Source organism: Amblyomma maculatum, chromosome 10 (genome assembly GCF_055883805.1).
Source record: "Amblyomma maculatum isolate TAMU_Amacu chromosome 10, ASM5588380v1, whole genome shotgun sequence".
Classification (NCBI taxonomy): Eukaryota; Metazoa; Arthropoda; class Arachnida; order Ixodida; family Ixodidae; genus Amblyomma; species Amblyomma maculatum.
Window position 1 is genome coordinate 988562 of NC_139353.1, and position 18338 is coordinate 1006899.

At 47.2% G+C, this 18338-nt stretch overlaps 1 pseudogene; it reads right to left on the reverse strand.

The window, feature by feature from the left end:
- Positions 1-2341: 2341 nt before the first annotated feature.
- On the reverse strand, positions 2342-17534 carry LOC146175352 (uncharacterized; annotated as a pseudogene).
- Between the last annotated feature and the right edge of the window lie 804 nt (positions 17535-18338).

The window sequence follows — 18338 nt, forward strand, 5'->3', positions numbered from 1 at the left end:
TGCTTGTACATACATATATACATGCATACATATGCATGCATGCATACATACATACATGCATACATGCATATACATGCATATACATGCATACACATGCATACATGCATATACATGCATATACATGCATATACATGCATATACATGCGTACATGCATGCATACATTCATAAATTAGGTGGACCCCCCCCCCCCCCCCCCCCCCGGGGTGGCGCTAGTGGTTACGGCGCTCGACTACTCTTCCAAGGATGAGGGATCGAATCCTGGCCCCGGCAGCCGCTTTTCGATGGAGGCGAAAAGCAAGGCGCCCGTGCGCTGTGCGATGTTAGTGCATGTTAGAGAACTCCAGGTGGTCGAAATTTCCGGTGTCCTCCACTACGGCGTCTCTTATAGCCTGAGTCTCTTTGGGACGTTAAACCCCACAAACCAAACCATACATAAACTGGAGCGCGTGCCCAGCTTGCGCCCCTGGCACGCACCGCTCGACTGTTTTTCAGCGCTCAGACTTGTGGTGACCGTCCGTCCCTTAAATTCAAAGGCTGGAACAGTGCCATCTTTGACCCTCCCCTGCACCGGCGCATAGCAACAGTAACGTCACCTGCACCGGCAGGCGGAGAGAGTTCAACTCACTTCAGTTCAGTTTTATTCCTTAAAGGGAACCTCTTCGGGAGTTGTTACATAAGAGGTGGGAATACACTTGGAAGTGCAAACAAGCAGCAATGATTATTTAACATTGAAGATGATCTGTTACACGAGCTTGAAAAACAGATGGCGAAGCGATAACGACGATGTCATAGGGAAGGCCGTTCCAGTCTAAAGCTGTTCGAGAAAAGAGCGAAGCAGAAAAAGTAGTAGTGTGCGATGATGGGCGAGCAACTTGCAGTGGGTGACGGGTGCGGTGAGATTTGCGTGCTGCGGCTGTGATGTACGGTGCTTGATTCAGAGAAGAATAAAAAAAACTTTTGAAAAAGAGCGAAGCTAGTGGCGGCGACGAAATGAGACGAGTGGCAATCCGGATTTCACTTTCAAATTTGAAACACTGGTGTCGTACGAGTATAAGGAATGAATGAACCGGACGGCGCGATTTTAAACAGATTCCAATACAGTGATTAGATATGCTTGATGTGGGTTCCAGATAGCAGATGCATATTCTAGTTTCGGTCTTACCAGTGATTTGTATGCGAGCAGCTTTACCTGAGGTGGGGCAAGACGGATATGACGTGTTTTATTTGCAGTTGAAATGATGTTGCTAATATGAGCGCGTGATGACAGATCAGGAGAGACGGTGATTCCCAAATATTTGCTCAATTCTGTTAGCTCAATCAGCGTATTAGAAACCGAGTAATAAAAGCGATAAGGGTTACGACGAGGATAAAAAGACATGAGTTTGCATTTAGTAGGATTAAGGGACATCAACCAATTATTGCACGAGTTTAATACACTGTTAAGATCTGTCTGAAGGGTGCGTTGATCATCACGATTGTTGATGGTATGGTAAATAACAATCATCCGCGAACATTCTAATATTGCAGGAAACATGCATGGGAAAGTCGTTAATATATATTAAGAATAGAAGGGGATCAAGGACAGATCCTTGTGGAATGCCGGATGTTACTGGGACGGACTTAGACAGGTGGCCGTTAACATAGACTGACTGCGAAAGATTAGTTAGAAATTCCTCAATCCATTTTAAAATATTAGGGTGTAGGTTGAGCTGCGAAAGCTTTAGTAATAGTCGGCGGTGTGGGACCTTCTGAAAGGCTTTCGCAAAATCTAGAAAAATGGCATTGGTCTCTATGTCAAGGTCGAGATTAGCATTTAATTAACTCATGAAGAAAGAGTGCTAGTTGGGTTACGCATGAGAGGCCCTTGCGAAATCCGTGTTGCGCAGGATGAAAGAAAAAATTAGTTTGAATCAAGGAAATTGATGATTTGTGAGTATATGACGTGTTTCATTATTTTACACGGTACGCTAGTTAAGGAAATGGGGCGGTAATTCAAGCGTTATGACGGCGCTGTGACGGCGCTTCTTCGCCAGACGTGTCATTGCAGTCGAGTGAGTACGACGAATGGCTCCCAAGCGGCCCAGTATTTCCGCACGAGGAGAATATCTCGTCACTTTGACGAACAACTCAGTCGAAGGCCAGTTGAAGTGGCGCGGCAAAGGCTTTCGCCTAGTGCACTTTAGGCTGCCAAAAGTGCCCCCATAGTTTTTTCTCCACATTCAGCATCGAGGCAACTTACTGCTTTCCTGGCGATGGGCGCTCCTTTGCCCGATAATTGGGAGCATCTGCACAAGGAGTGGTGCCACACCCTCTCCCTCCAGCCCCTCGGTCCTTCGCCTCCTACTCGAGCTTGACAGTTGGGAGCTCCACGCCGAACTCTGAACATGAGGGTAGAAGCATGTACGCCGATAAACAGGGTAACAAGGAGTCGGGGGAACGAGAAACGAAGCGGTTGCTTTTAGTTTTGTAGTTTTTCCTTTCGACCCATCATCCCGGGCTCGGAGGCGCTTTGAACTCTTTGAACAGCAATTGAAGCTGAATGCTTTGTATATGTCAAATGTCTGCTCTCAACGATTCAGTAGCATCCAACTTTCTCGTGCTTTACAATGGGATTATTTCCAATTCAGATTAATTTATGCCTTCTGCTATGCAGGCATTTAACTAGATGCTTCAAAAAATGTTTTGCTTGTTTCTGAAGGCAAAGAGAGCCATAGCAGGTAACAGGAGAAAGTTGACACGGAAAGGACTGCTCGACATACGGCTGCAAAATAATTTGTGTGAATTCTTGATATTTGCCGATGATGGAGAAATTTATTTGGGTAACTTGAACGACCTGAGCGTTTCCTTGTGCCTGAGGAGGCTGTGCATATTAATGATACTTTCATTGTAATAACTTACTGAATTAAAATTAGGCTTTCTGCAGACGACTGCATCTTGTTTCATATTAAATCATTGTGATCAATTACTTCCGAACGCGTCTCATAGCATTCATATACGGGGTAGTGAGTGCGGCACGAAACTGAATACTGATAAGAGAGTTTTCATGAAAACCATTCATTCCATTGCAATCTTCCATCGTAGAGCCTGACGCAAGGCAGTGAATATAGAAACTTCAGTATCACTGTAACGAATAAAATGCCTGAACAATGTGCATATTCCTCTCAAAACTTTTTTTCTTTGTAATAGAAACTAAACTGAGTTCCACCGTTTGTAAAACTTCTCGCATTATTCAGCAAGACTCAGGATTGAATATGCTTCCACAGTTACTCGAAAGTTACCATTCTGCGCTTGAAACCATTCAACGCAAAGATGTTAATTTTATTTTCTCTAAATATTGTTAAGGGAAACGTACACAGCGGTAAACGCTAGATAACTCTCAGAAGCACACACCACCAGCATGAACCCAGCTTAGCCTGAGCGTCGTCTTCTTCACAACACCACACCAGCGCATCGTCATCATCTAGATATTGCGCACCGTAACAGTATTTCCCGCGCGAGAGAAGCACCGTCCCGGTGCTGCCTACACAGGAGAACTTGAATGGTGTGGTTTGAGACGGGCGACGTGCACGATTTCTGGATGAGGGGTTGTGGAAGGATACTTGGGCTGTAGAGGGGTGATCTCATAGGTCACATCGGTGACTTGTCGCAGGACGCAGTAAGGACCTACGTAACGAGGCAGACGTTTCTCGCACATCCCACACGGCGAGCTGGAAGCCAAAGAAGAACGAGGGAACCAGGACGGTAGTGGACGTCTCGGTGATGTAGGTCATAACGACGCTTTTGTGAGCACAGAGACGCGCCTAGCCGGTCTCGAGCAGTGTGGCGGGCGGCATCAGCGCGGGCGATGGCGTACGAAGCGTAACTACAGGAAGAGTAGTCAAGAGGCAGCAAGGTGTCGAAGAGGAGTAAAGGGTCGCGGCCGAAAAGTAGATAAAAGGGAGAGTATCCGGCGGTATCATGACGTGAGGAGTTATCGGCGAACGTGACGAAAGGTAAGGAGATGTCCCAGTCACGATGGTGATCGGACACATACATAGATAGCATGTCGGTCAGTGTGCGATTAAGGCGCTCAGTAAGACCGTTCGTTTTCGGATGGTAGGCCGGGGTGATTTGGTGACGAATAGCGCATGAGCGGAGAAGGTCATGAACCACTTTAGAAAGGAAACAGCGGCCACGATCTGTGAGCAGTTGACGCGGAGCGCCATGAATCAAGATTACGTCATGCAAAAGAAAGTCGGCAACGTCGGAGGCGCAGCTGGTGGGGATGGCCCTGGTTACAGCATATCGGGTAGTATAATCAGTCGCCACAGCAATCCATTTGTTTCCAGAGGTCGACGTCGGAAAAGGCCCAAGAACATCGAGGCCCACATGAGAAAACGGCTCAGTCGGCACAGAGATTGGTTACAGGGGCCCACTAGGTTCAAGCGAGGGTGTCTTACGGCGCTGACATAGCTCACAAGTGGCGACGTAGCGACGTAGCGATGGACAGAGCGGTAGAGACCAGGCCAGAAAAATCGGCGTCGCACACGGTCGTACGTGCGGGATACTCCCAAGTGTCCTGCTGTAGGGGCGTCGTCAAGCTGGGCGAGGACAGAGCGCAGATGAGCCGGAACAACCAGTAAAAGGTACGCGCCATCTGGACGCGTATTGAGTCGGTATAATGCCTCGTTATGGAGCACAAACATGCTGGCGGAAGAACCGGGGTTGTTGCGCAGCTGGTCTATAATTGGTTGCAGGGCAGGATCACGACGCTATTCGGAGGCGATATTTATAAAGTCCGAGATGGACAAAATGTAGTCGTCAGCAGTATGGTCGGACAAATCGGGAGGATCTACGGGATGGCGGGATAAGCAGTCAGCGTCTTGGTGTAAGTGGCCAGACTTGTATACCACAGTAAATTCGTACTCTTGTATTCGCAAGGCCCAGAGGCCTAAACGGCCAGTGGGGTCCTTAAGTGAGGGCAGCCGACACAAAGCATGATGGTCTGTCACTACACAGAAGGACCGCCCAAACAAATAAGGGCAGAATTTGGTCAGCGCCCAAACAAGTGCAAGGCATTCCCGCTCTGTAATTGAATAATTGTGCTCAGAGGACGAAAGCAGGCGGCTGGCATAAGCAATGACGCTGTAGGACCCGCTGGGACTGGGCAAAGATAGCACCAATACCATGGCCGCTAGCGTCGGTGCGCAGTTCGGTAGGTGCAGAAGGATCGAAGTGCGCCAGAACAGGTGGTGTAGTGAGAGCGGAAATAAGCGTCGTGAAGGCATAGGCTTCGCCACAACCCCATGTGAAAGGTACGTTTTTCTTCAGAAGAGAGGTAAGCGGACGAGCGATGTCTGCGAAGTTCTTAATGAAGCGGCGGAAATAGGAGCAAAGGCCAAGGAGGCTTCGCATGTCACTTGAGCTACGCGGGGTTGGGAACTCGCGCACGGCTCCAACTTTGTCAGGGTCGGGCTGCACACCATTTGCATCAACCAAATGACCCAAGACTTTGATTTCGCGCCTACCGAAGCTGCATTTTTTGGCCTTCAGTTGAAGACCGGCGCGGCGAAAAACGGCCAGGACTGTAGAAAGTCGATCAATGTACGGTCCGAACGTGAAAGAGAAAACGACGACGTCATCTAAGTAGCATAAACATGTTGTCCACTTGAAGCCACGGAGGAGCGAGTCCAACATGCGCTCGAATGTCGCAGGAGCGTTACAGAGTCCAAATGGCATCACCTTGAATTGATAGAGTCCGTCGGGGGTGACAAATGCGGTTTTCTCGCGATCCCGTTCGTCGACAATAATTTGCCAGTAGCCTGAACGCATGTCGATGGAAGAAAAATAGCTGGCACCATGCAAACAGCCAAAGCGCGTCGTCAATTCACGGAAGAGGGTGAACATCTTTCTTTGTTATTTGATTAAGGTGGCGATAATCGACACAAAATCTCCAACTTTGGTCTTTCTTTTTGACCAATACGACAGGGGATGCCCAGGGACTGCAGGAAGGCTCAATAATGTTTTGCGTCAGCATCTTGTCAACTTCTTTCTGTATAGCATGCCGCTCAGTAAGGTAAACACGATAAGGCCGTCTGTGGATGGGGCTGGCGTCACCCGTATTGATTCGATTGGTCACAACGGATGTTTGGCCCAATGGTCGGTCCCCGAAATCAAATATATCAGTGTACAACAGCAAAAGTCGGAGAGAGCTCTGTCTTGGTCATCTGGCAGATCCGCAGATATCATGCTTGAAGAGAGGTCCGAATGTGAAGAAGCTGATATATGCTGCTCCGACAGATGCTGAGGCGTTAGAGCAGCAACTTCGCAGTCCGCCAAAGGAAACAGATCAGCAAGTGCGATGCCATGGGGTAAAACTTGAATCGAGCGGCTGATGTTAAGGACGGGAAGATAGGTGCGGTTAGCAGTGACAGTCACAACGGTATGAGGGAGTATAATTTTGCGACGGAGAACATCGGTAATTGGGCAAGTGACGTATGTGCCGTCAGGAACTGCGGGGAACGGGGCCAGTGGAACATAAATAGCAGCTTCGGGTGGTAGACGAACAAATTCGGCGGATCGGAGGCGGGGCTTGACATCGGTGTTTTCGGAGCAGTAGTGCAGGTCTAAGAGAAGAAGGCCAGTTGAGCAATCAATCAGGGCAGAATGGGCCGTTAAAACGTCGATGCCGAGGATCACGTCGTGAGGGCAGCGGTCGATAACAGTGAAGAGGACAGGGGTAGCGCGACCGGAAATACGCGCGCAGTGCACAGTCCCACGACGGCAACGACGCTTCCATCGGCGACACGAACGGCGGATGAAGCGGCGGGTCTGACAACCTTTTTGAGACGGCGGCGAAAGGATGAGCTGGGGACTGAAATTTGGGCACCAGTGTCAATGAGGGCAGTAACAGGGGCACCATCGACAGAGATGTCTAGAAGGTTGCGACGATGAGCGAGGGTCAGCAGAGGATTTTCAGGCCGGGTCGTCAATGCAGCATCACCTCCGGGAGCTGCATTGGTTAGTTTTCCGGAAGAGAGCCAGAGAAGTGAGGAGGTGATGCACGGTGAGGTAGGGGCGAGCGGGACCTCCAGGTCTGAGGCGACGGTGAGCGGCTGGACATGCGCGGGACTGGCGAGTTGAAGTCACGAGAGCGCGTAAAACGAAAATGGTTTGGGTGTTGACCATATTCGGCACTGCGATCAGGAAAGTAGCGGGGTCGAGGTGGCGGAATCCAACGGCTGCGGCAATGACGAGAAATGTGGCCGACACGTGAACAGTTGAAGCATATAGGTCGGTCATCCGAGGTTCGCCATTCGTCCGGATTGCGGTAGCAGTAGCAGTATCGCGTCGGCAAGGGCGCAGTCGGAGCCGCAGCTGCTACCCCCGGAACGGTGGGCTGGACAGATGGCTGTGCGTTAGGTTGGAACGAGGGCTGTGCGGAATACTGGCCAGAGTTGAAGCCCACGTTCGCGTTGAGGCCCACATTTGCGAACTCCTGGCGAAAGACAGATTATATAAGGCTATAGTAGCATCTGCCGGCTGAGGAGCGAACGCAACGGGCGCCATAGCTTGTATCTCTCGGCGAACAATCCTGGTCAAGTTGGAAGGATGAGATGGCTGCTGCAGTGTTGGATTATCTTCGCACGAAGACGTAGCAGCTGGGTTTGGCAAGCGGTCGAAGCGGAGAGTAATGCGACGGTGCTTGTTCAAACTGCCGGCAAACTTGGATGACTCAGTCGACCGTCGGACAGTCTTTGCAAAGCAGCAGATTGTAAACATCGTTTGCAATGCCCTTCAATATGTGGCCCACTTTGTCTGACTCGGACATGGCGCTTTCCACTTTTCGGCATAAGGCTAGAATATCTTGAATATAAGACAAATATGATTCCGTCGAATACTGGGCACGGGATGCGAGGTCTTTTTGTGCGCCGAGCTTGCCAAATAGATCGCGAAGCTTCTCTTTGAACATATCCCAGGATGTGATTTCGCCTTCATGCGTCTCAAACCAGACGCGCGCCGTACCCGCCAGATAGAAGATGACGTTGGCGAGCATGAGGATCGCGTCCCAATGATTGTGCTTGCTTACGCGCTCGTACATACCGATCCAGTCTTCTACGTCTACATGGTCGGTGCCGCAAAAGGTGCCCGGGTCACGAGGCTGCGTCATGACTGTGGAAGCTGGTGGTGCCGCTGAAGCTGATGTCACGTCGGAGGGCATAGTGATGGTACCAATCTGGCGGCCACTATGGAGATCCAGGTTTCCTACGGGTGCACTTTCAGCAGTCCTCCACCAAATGTTAAGGGAAAGTACAAAGCGGTAAACGCTAGATAACTCTCAGAAGCACACACCACCAGCACGAATCCAGCTTAGCCGGAGCGTCGTCTTCTTCACAACACCACACCAGCGCATCGTCGTCATCTAGATATTGCGCACCGTAACAATATCATTCAATGCGCTTCCCAACTGAACTTATGAAGCAATATAGCGTCCCAAATTTTGAACTTTGAAGAGGTCAAATAGATCAAATAACTGGACTGAACCTTCCTCTAATGCATCATGCATTACAAGCACCCCCCTTAGGGCGATTATGGTAGAACTTGCCAAAAGGCATTCTATAATCCACATTCTATATTAAACAATTTCGGTGCAGAATGGCGGCTACCGTTGCAAACTAGCATGCACTCACGCGTGTCCACACTGCACTGAATGTAGAAGTGCATAAACATCCATTGTTGCGAGAATTGTATCGGTGGCATGAAGCACGCATTGTAACCTCATTTCTTGAGTCAACGCTCAAATGCATTCTAATATAACACATCAGCCATGCAGTGCAATCTGGCCGCCGCTACTAGTTTATTTTCTCCGGCCGAGGCAGTAATAACTCCTGCAAGGTGATAACTCCGCCGTGGCCTAGTGGTTAGAGCGCCCATCGCGGCTGCGGGAGGTGGTCAGTTCGAAACCCACCGTCAGACACCCACCTGTAAAAATAGGTACAAGCGTCCCTCGGCCTGGCGCTCGGCTTTCCTAGGGGTATTCGCTTGGGAGAAACTCCGTAAATCCCGCTGCGCCCTTGGTGGGCCAAACCTAGTTTCGAACAACCTCGGAACCTGCAAAGGTGGTTCATGTTCGTCTTAGCTCTCCCTCTGAGCCTCGGCATTAGCAGCAGCAGCAACAGCAAGACGAAGAAAAAAAAGGGGGCCACATAATGGGCTTTTGCCGCACAAGGCGGTCTTATTGTCCTATGGCGGAATTGATCACTGCCACATCGGAGCAACTATCTGAGACCTATGACCCCTTTCCCAAACATTTCACCCCAAAGAGCCGAGCACCAGGCCGGAGGAAAGCTTTTACCCATTGAAAAGCCGGTGGGTAACCGGCGGCACCAGGGATCGAACCTGGTACCTCCCGAACACGAGGCGGATGCTCTACCACAAGGCCACGCTTTTTTCTTTCAGCGCGGTATTTATTACATGCTTTTAAATTCAGCATGCAGTTATATACATTATTTACAGAGTAATCAGCCTGTAGGCGAAAAGTCCAATTGGAACATACAACACCACACAAGCAGAATACGACTTAGCACAACTCCACTAAAACGGTGGCAAGGAAAGCCAACACATCAACAATGGCGGCCAGTTTGGTTGATAGTCACTATCTTCGTGTCTCTAAGCTGGTGTACCATCTGGCCCAAATGAGTAGCGGGGGAGACTAGAGGTTGAGCATTCCGATCCAACATACGCGTTTTCCACAGGCTGTGCAGTCCAAGGAGGAAAATCATGTCAAAGGGTTCGTGATCATGTTCGGTGGTTATCAATTGTAACGCACACTGTGGGAATTAAATATAGAGTCTTTCTTCAATGTTCTTTGCAGAACGTCCCAAAATAATATTGCATCTTTGCAGGCAATAAAACAGTGTTCGATGGTTTCAGGTGTGTCACATAACCGGCAATTAACAGAAGAAACGAAAATATTTTTTTTTTCTGAAGCCACACTTTAACAGGCAAAACATCGGCATGAAGTTTAAAAAATACGTTTTAGTAGAAGGCGAGATCGGCATTTTGCGCACCCTTTTTAACACATCATGCCCCATATAATTAGAATAGAGTGAACGATATTATGGAGGCAGAAACAACATAGATATCAAATCTTGGTATAAATTTTTCCGTGAAACAGAGAATAAGTGCTCATAAGAGATAGAGAATAAACGCACCCACAAGCATGCAAGCCAACAGTACCCCTTCACAAAGCAAAAAATGACGCTCCGCTCAGCATCCCATAGTTTCTTCGTGCCACCGGCCTCAATCGTGCACAAATCTTAACATCGGGTTCACTAATATTCGAAGTATCATGCCCAAACGGGACCAGCTTCTCAGCTTTATCGAAGATATCGACGCTGACATCATACTGTTAACCGAGACATGGCTAAACGGTAACATTAGAGACAACGAAGTCCTTTCCTGTAACACAGATTACACTTTATACCGACACGATAGGCAACATCGGAGGGGAGGAGGAATTCTCGTGGCAGTTAAAAACTGCCTGCCATCCTCACTCATACGTCATGATGATAACATAGAACTTACATGGGTACGCGTAGGCACCACGCCTCCCAAGGCGATATTTGGCATATGTTATCGGCCACCGGAGAAATGCCCGTACTTCAATGAGTTCTTACACCAAGCGCTAACCAACATTGAAACACTATTTCCCCGCATACCCATTTTTTTATTCGGCGACATCAATTGCCCTAATATCAAATGGTCTCTTCTGTCTGTCTCAAAAGGTGCTACAGCCGAATCCAGGCAATTCATCGAACTAGTGCTGGACCATTACCTTCAACAATTGATATCGGCCCACTAGAGGAGACAATACACTAGACCTCCTGCTCACATCAACCTCCGATAATGTATCAACTATAAATCTGCTACCCGGGATCAGTGATCATAGCCTTCTTCACATAATCATATCATTATCAATGGAAAAAAGATCGCCATCAAGTAAACTAATCACAGATTATAAAAGAGCGAACTTCGAAATTATCAATAGCAAACTTGCAGAATTTTTCGTTACTTTCGAAAAATCTTATTTATCCCGCACGGTTAATGCTAACTGCGAGTTGTATAAAAACACATTAGTAAACTTGAAAAATCAATACATTCCTACTATTCTTGTAAAATCTGACAGTAACAATCCCTGGTTTAATAAACGCCTCAAATCCCTTCTGAACCGTAAAAAACGTCTTTATAGGACAGCAAAGGAAAGTAACAATCTTGAAAAATGGGACCGATACCACTTATGTGTCAAACAATACCTAAATGAACTTGCAGAGGCTATAAGAAGAAATTCCAAACCTCTGACTTGCTTTCCATTCTTCATCATCATCATCAGCCTGATTATACCCACTGCAGGGCGAAGGTCTCTCCCATATTTCTCCACTTAACCCGGTTCTGTGCTAGCTGCATCCATTCTTCGTTCCAACCCAAACAAATTCTGGCGTCTACTATCGAATAAATCCCGACCCAACCAAATTGAACTGACAGACTCCAGCGGTGACCCTATTGGACCCGAGAGTAGTGCTTCCGTATTAAATTATTATTTTACTTCTATTTTCACTCCCACCAACATTACTTCTGTCAATCACACGCCCGTTATTGATTCACAAACGATGAAAGAAATAGAAATAAATGCGGAGGGCATATCACACCTTATTAGTTCACTTCCGCTTTGAACATCAGGTGGCTGCGACGAAATCAACGGCAAATTGCTCAAAAACACGGCATCACTCTCGAGCAGCATACTACACAAAATTTTTTCACAATCCCTCGACACTGGTGACGTGCCGGATGTCTGGAAAAAAGCGCGCATAATACCAATTTTCAAATCAGGTGACCGCTGAAGCCCCTTTAACTATCGTCCATTATCCCTTACTAGTGTCCCCTCAAAGCTGCTTGAACATATCATAGCATCTAACCTCATGGCACACCTTGAGTCAATTAATTACTTTTATCCTCAGCAGCACGGTTTTCGAAAGCTACTTTCATGTGAGACACAACTAGCCGAATTTACTCACGATTTATTACAGTACATGGACGACCATTATCAGATTGATTCCATCTTTTTAGATTTCTCGAAGACGTTTGACCGTGTCTCTCATAATCATTTATTACTTAACTATCCAGCATCGGAGTATCACAAAAATTGCTATCGTGGGTAGAACACTTCTTAAAAGGGCGCGTACAATTTATATGTGCTAACAATTATAACTCTTCTCTCTCTCTAGAGTAACATCAGGTGTTCCTCAGGGTGCTGGCCTGTCTCCTTTATTGTTCCTAACATACACCAATGACCTGCCTTCTAACATCAAATCTAAACTGAGATTATTCGCTGACGACTGCGTCGTATACCGCACCATAATCAACCAAGATGGCACATGCGCGCTCCAACATGACCTGAACGTAATCACACTTTGGTGCGACACCTGGCTCATGCCTTTAAATACCGACAAATGCAAGGTCATGACATTTTCCCGCCTCTATACCCCGACTAATTTTACGTACTATCTGAATTCTTCCCCGGTTACCCACGCAACATCATATAAATATCTTGGTCTGCACATGACGCCATCGCTATCTTGGACAAAGCATATCGAAACTATCTGTTCCGAGGCTTCGCGCACCCTGGGCTACATGCAACGTAATTTAAGCGATTCATCACCAGAAGTTAAAAAACTGGCTTATTTAACTTTCATCAGACCAAAACTTGAATACGCGTCAGCTATTTGGAATCCGTCACAAGCTTACCACGCCGCTAGCATTGAAGCCATTCAAAATCGCGCTGCACGGTTCATCACATCGACATATTCTAAACGATGCAGCGTCACTTCATTAAAGAAATACCTCGAGCTACCGTCCCTCGCATCACTCTGCCTCATATCTCGTTTGCGCCTTCTTCATACATTCTATCATCACCCACGGTCTAGACACGAGCTTCTAACTACACCTCCAAGAAGATCTTCCCGTCTAAGCCACAGCCAGACACGCATTCCTACCCGCACCCTAGCAATGAATAGCTCGTTCTTCCCCCACGCAATAGTCCTATGGAATTCCCTGCCTGAAAATATAGTCACCTGCACAGATAGAACACAGTTCCGCGATAAACTGAAAAATCATATAAGCTAATAAGCGATTCCAGCTGAACGAACGACACTCTGCCTTATTTTCAGCCTTTTATAATGTTTTCCCCTGTTTTGACCGGAACAGCGCGCACTAAGACACAGACAAGAAGAGAGACACGACACACACGAGCGCTGACTTTCAACTGGTGTTTATTGTTTGGAACGAGGCATATATACACAGTTCCAACAACACAAGGAAAACAACCATCCTTCATACATTCATAGTCAATTCATGCATGTCACACTGAACAAGAACGATAACAACGATAACAAAATTATCTTTTTCCCTTCACTAAAAATGCCAATTCTTTTGAACTGATCGATAAAGAGGGGCTACTGACGCATGCGTCTTTAGACCTGGCGATATGCGCTGCTTCGATTATTTCGCGTGTTAATTGGTCACTGTGTTTACTTAAAATTTGTGTGCTAGTGAAGTCGGGGTGGCAAGTTTTGTTTTCACAGTCTCTACAATGAATCCCGAGATGCCCTTTTACTGTGTTATGCACGTTATTATTGTGCTCCTTCAGGCGTTCATTGAGGCATCTCCCCGTCTGACCCACATACAGCTTGCCGCATGACAAGGGAATGGCATACACTACACCTTCTTCACATGACACGAATCGATTTTCATGCTTGATGTCGCAATCTCTGGGAACGAAATCAGTATTGACCATTTTGCACATCTTCCCAAGCTTATCTGGAGCCGAAAATATAACCTTAACTCGTGCTCTATTCGCTATCTTTTTTAGTCTGTGGGAGAAATGATGAATGTAAGGTACAACAGTAAATATTTCTTTTTCCTTCCGCGTCTCTGATTCTGCCTGCCTCCCTTTTCCATTTTTGCTCAAGCTACTGAGAATAGATTCGGACACTGATACTAGTAGCTGCTTGGGATAACCAGCCTTAACGAGCCGATCGGTTTGGAGAAGGAAACTATCTTGCATGGAGTGCATGCAGGATTTGTTAAGCGCGTTGTGATAGCATGACTTCACCACAGCACGTTTCACCAGCTTAGAATGAGATGACGTAAAAAAGAGCAATGGCTTTCTGCTTCGTGGCTGGTAAGACCAACACATGTGATGGTGCATTAATCTGAGTTTGAGGTCTAAAAATTGGATGACATTGTTTTCTGGCACTTCAATAGTTAGTATGAGGGGATGAAGACACTCTACAAAGTTAGCTTTGATCTGCGTAAAGACTGCGTCAAATTCTTCCACATTAGAATCTATAAGAACGAGAAAGTCATCTACATATCGAAAACATTGTACAACCTTTGACCCTTTCAATTTTTCTTGAAGCATTCTACCCTTTTGTGCTAACAACAAGTCACTAAGCACGGGAGCTATGCATGACCCGATGCAAACTCCTCGTTTTTGCAGGTAAAACTCACCATCCCAGGAAATGAAGGTAGAAGTTAAATACACTTGAAGTAGTTCTAAAAAGCCTTCGGCGGATAAGCCGTTCTTGTTTTGGAATTCAATTACTCCTTGCTGGTCAATACATTCTTCTAAGCACGCGAAGAGCTCGTCATGTGGTAGTGAATAATATAGGTCCTTAACGTCAAAGGAGCAGGCCATCAGTCCCTTGTTCTTGTTAGTTTCTAAAAAATGGATTACATCCTGCGATCTTTTTACTTGGAAAGGATCGTCCAACGTGAGTGAATTTAAGATCTTCTTTAGAAAAACGGCTACATTTTTTTGCCATGTGCCTCTCTCAGATACAATCACACGAAACGGACACTCTGGTTTGTGGGTTTTTGCGCTAAAAAACACTTGTAAACTAAGGCCTTCACTTTCATTCATTGTAGAGACTGTGAAAACAAAACTTGCCACCCCGACTTCACTAGCACACAAATTTTAAGTAAACACAGTGACCAATTAACACGCGAAATAATCGAAGCAGCGCATATCGCCTGGTCTAAAGACGCATGCGTCAGTAGCCCCTCTTTATCGATCAGTTCAAAAGAATTGGCATTTTTAGTGAAGGGAAAAAGATAATTTTGTTATCGTTGTTATCGTTCTTGTTCAGTGTGACATGCATGAATTGACTATGAATGTATGAAGGATGGTTGTTTTCCTTGTGTTGTTGGAACTGTGTATATATGCCTCGTTCCAAACAATAAACACCAGTTGAAAGTCAGCGCTCGTGTGTGTCGTGTCTCTCTTCTTGTCTGTGTCTTAGTGCGCGCTGTTCCGGTCAAAATGAGTTACCAACTTGCCCAAGCATCTGTTTTAACGAGTTTTCCCCTGCTTGTTCTGTTTTTCTTGTACTTGTATTTGTTTGCTCTGTAATTTGCTTTATCTTTTTTTTTTTACATCGTTCACGACATGTTCCTCTGCTTGTTCTTTTTTTCTTGTACTTGTATTTGTTTGCGTTGTATTTTCCTTTATCTTTTTTGTAACGTTCATAATATGTTAAAATCTGTAGCCTGCCCCCCCCCCCCCCCCTTTTTGTAATGCCTTCGGGCCCTTAAGGTGGAATAAATGAAAATAAATTCTGTTTAGGCGCGCGTGGGACCTCCCCTGGATATGCATGAATAGTGTAGTTGCGTGACATGAGGCCCCTGTATCAGTGAGTCCTGAGTCATCTATAACACGCGACAACAGTTCACCACTTCTGTCTCTGTGTACACTAGGCCCAGCACGATCATTCAGGTAACATATATAATTAAAGTCTCCCATTAGCACAACATTCTTATTACAATCTAGGAGGTTAGCCATGGCTTCAAACATATCAACACGCTCAGCTGCACTATTAAACGCATAAATATTGATAAGTCTCCATGGCTTCCCGTGGAGCATAAAATCACAGCTTATTAGCCGCCCTTCAGAGTCAGTATAGTAAGATAACGCAGAATAAGGGAGAGCCTTTCGCAGAAACAAGAAGCAACCCGCGAAAACACCAATAGCATGCGTCCCAATAACATTGTAATCAGACAAAAAGGATCCTAGTGCCCTCTCTGTATCCTGCTCACTCTCAATCTTCTTTTCCTGGACGGCGACAAAATCAAGCTGCCTGCTGCTGAAAAGTCGACGAAGTTGCACCTGCTTTTGATGAGACCTAAGGCCTCTCACATTCAGCGTTGCAAACACTAGCTCCTCAGGGGTCGCCATGGTGACCACACAAGTGCTAACTAGGCTTGCATTTGTCTCTCCGGAGACGGCGACGTCGCCTCCGGACCTCCACCACGACTGCGGGAACGCGAACGTTTGCACTTCCCCTTGTGTTTCGACGTGCGCCGGCGGCGGCGATGCTTCACGCTTACCAGATGATCTTCACTCGAGTCAGATGCGCATTTTCCCCGGCGCTTATGAAGATGCTCTTCAACAGGAGGGACGGCCTCAGCTGCAGGTAGAGTGGCCTGACCTGCAAGCTCTTCCTCAGCGTTGACCTCCGTGGCTGGAGTAACCGGGGCGGTATCTTTGGCAGGATTAGAACAGGTGGCAGGCTCCATATCATGTGCCGGATTCGGCGTCTCATATCGAAGCAGCGTCTCACTTTCCTTGGAGTCACCTTGAGGAACAACTGTTGTATTAGCTGTGGTAGCCGTGTCCACAGTAGCAGCTGAAAGGACACCAGCCGCGTCAAGCACTTCTGAGGCGTCCATAATATGTTCTTGTAGAGCGTCGTCCGGTAGCCGCACACGATGCCGCAGCTTGTCCGCATAGGTAACGACGCACTCTTCTGCGGTGACCGAAGCGTCGGCAGTCGTCACAACGCGGCGCACGGCAGTGCCTACGAATGTAGCCAACACGGTTGCATCGGAGGCATAGCGGTGGCCTGCCTGGTATTAAAACAAGGCTCTGTATACCACAAATAGTCAGTAAATGTGGGACGTCGCCAACGCCGACTCCTTCAGCGAGAGACACAACAACATCCCGGTGCAGCGTTCTCAAATCTTCCATTTCCGCCACTTTCCAACTTTCTGTCGAAATTGAAGTCACCTTCCCGTAGGCCTGTAGTGCCTCAAGTATGAAGCCGTTTTCCAAGCGTTCGGGAAGCCACAGAAGCTTCAGTTTCACCCCTTTTGGTTCTGGGTCCACGACGACACAATGGCGGCCCATAACAACGAGATCACCGCAAGCCATCAATTTCTCTTTCGATTGTGCCGATTTGCAGGTGACCATTCATACATGAGACATTTGAAATTGGCCAATTGAACTAATTTCCTTGAGGTCCACAACATTCCGAAGGGAGTCTCTGAAGTCTTGTGCCCGGTACGGGCGTCCGGCAAGGTCCGCATGCAAGAAAACGGAATCAGCGACAAGCTTACCAGTTGGGAGACGTGGCAAAACAATCCGGTATTCATTACTGCTGGCATTAGCCTGAGCAGTACCTCGGCCAGAGGCCGATTGAAGCCTTTGAATGGAGAACATCAAGAAACGCAACCGCTTGGAACAGCGTCTTCGGCTTCGGTCACCGTTTACTTAGTCGCCTCTAGAGAAGGCGTATGGGCTTAAGAATAGAGAATAGGTAACAATCCAGGGATACCACTCTTAAAATGAATTCACGCAGCAGGGAAATGAGTTCCGGCCGTACACCACAGCAGAGTTCATGACCGTTGAAGATAACTTACAGCTAAATCTATTTTAAGGCAGGTTGTGTACCAGAATTTGCGCTAACAGAAAAGCGCGTTGAAAATAAAACGGGACGATGGGCGCCAGAACTAGCTCAAAAGCGCCGGAAAACGCGTCGAGTGGCTGGCGCCATTTTTTCTTAACCAGCTGATCAGCTCTCGTCACGATCGTGCTAACATTTGTGTTGGTTTGCTTGTCCATCTCCTGCCAGTAATCAATCAATAAATCACAGTTTCATTGATGACAATTTTTGGTTTATGCTTAGACATTCTTTTTTTCATTGCTATTTGATTTCTGAAGTGTTTCTTGCGTTGCAAGGGGGTTATGAGGGCGAAAACAATATTGCACCGGACGGCGCGGCATAGCTCAACGCAGCCAATGCCGTCTGGCTGCGGTGGCTGGATTTGGCGCTGCCCGGAGTAGCTTGAACCTGCTTTGTTCTCTGCAACTCGTCGAGCAGAAGACGATGGCAGTCCGGCACTTGTCGCGCGGGACAGCGTTCCTGCTCTCTGTCGTACGTGCTTTTATGCGTTTACAGTTCGGTAGTGCACAGCGATTATCTCATCTATTCATCATTGCCTGAGACGTGCGCGACGACTTCGT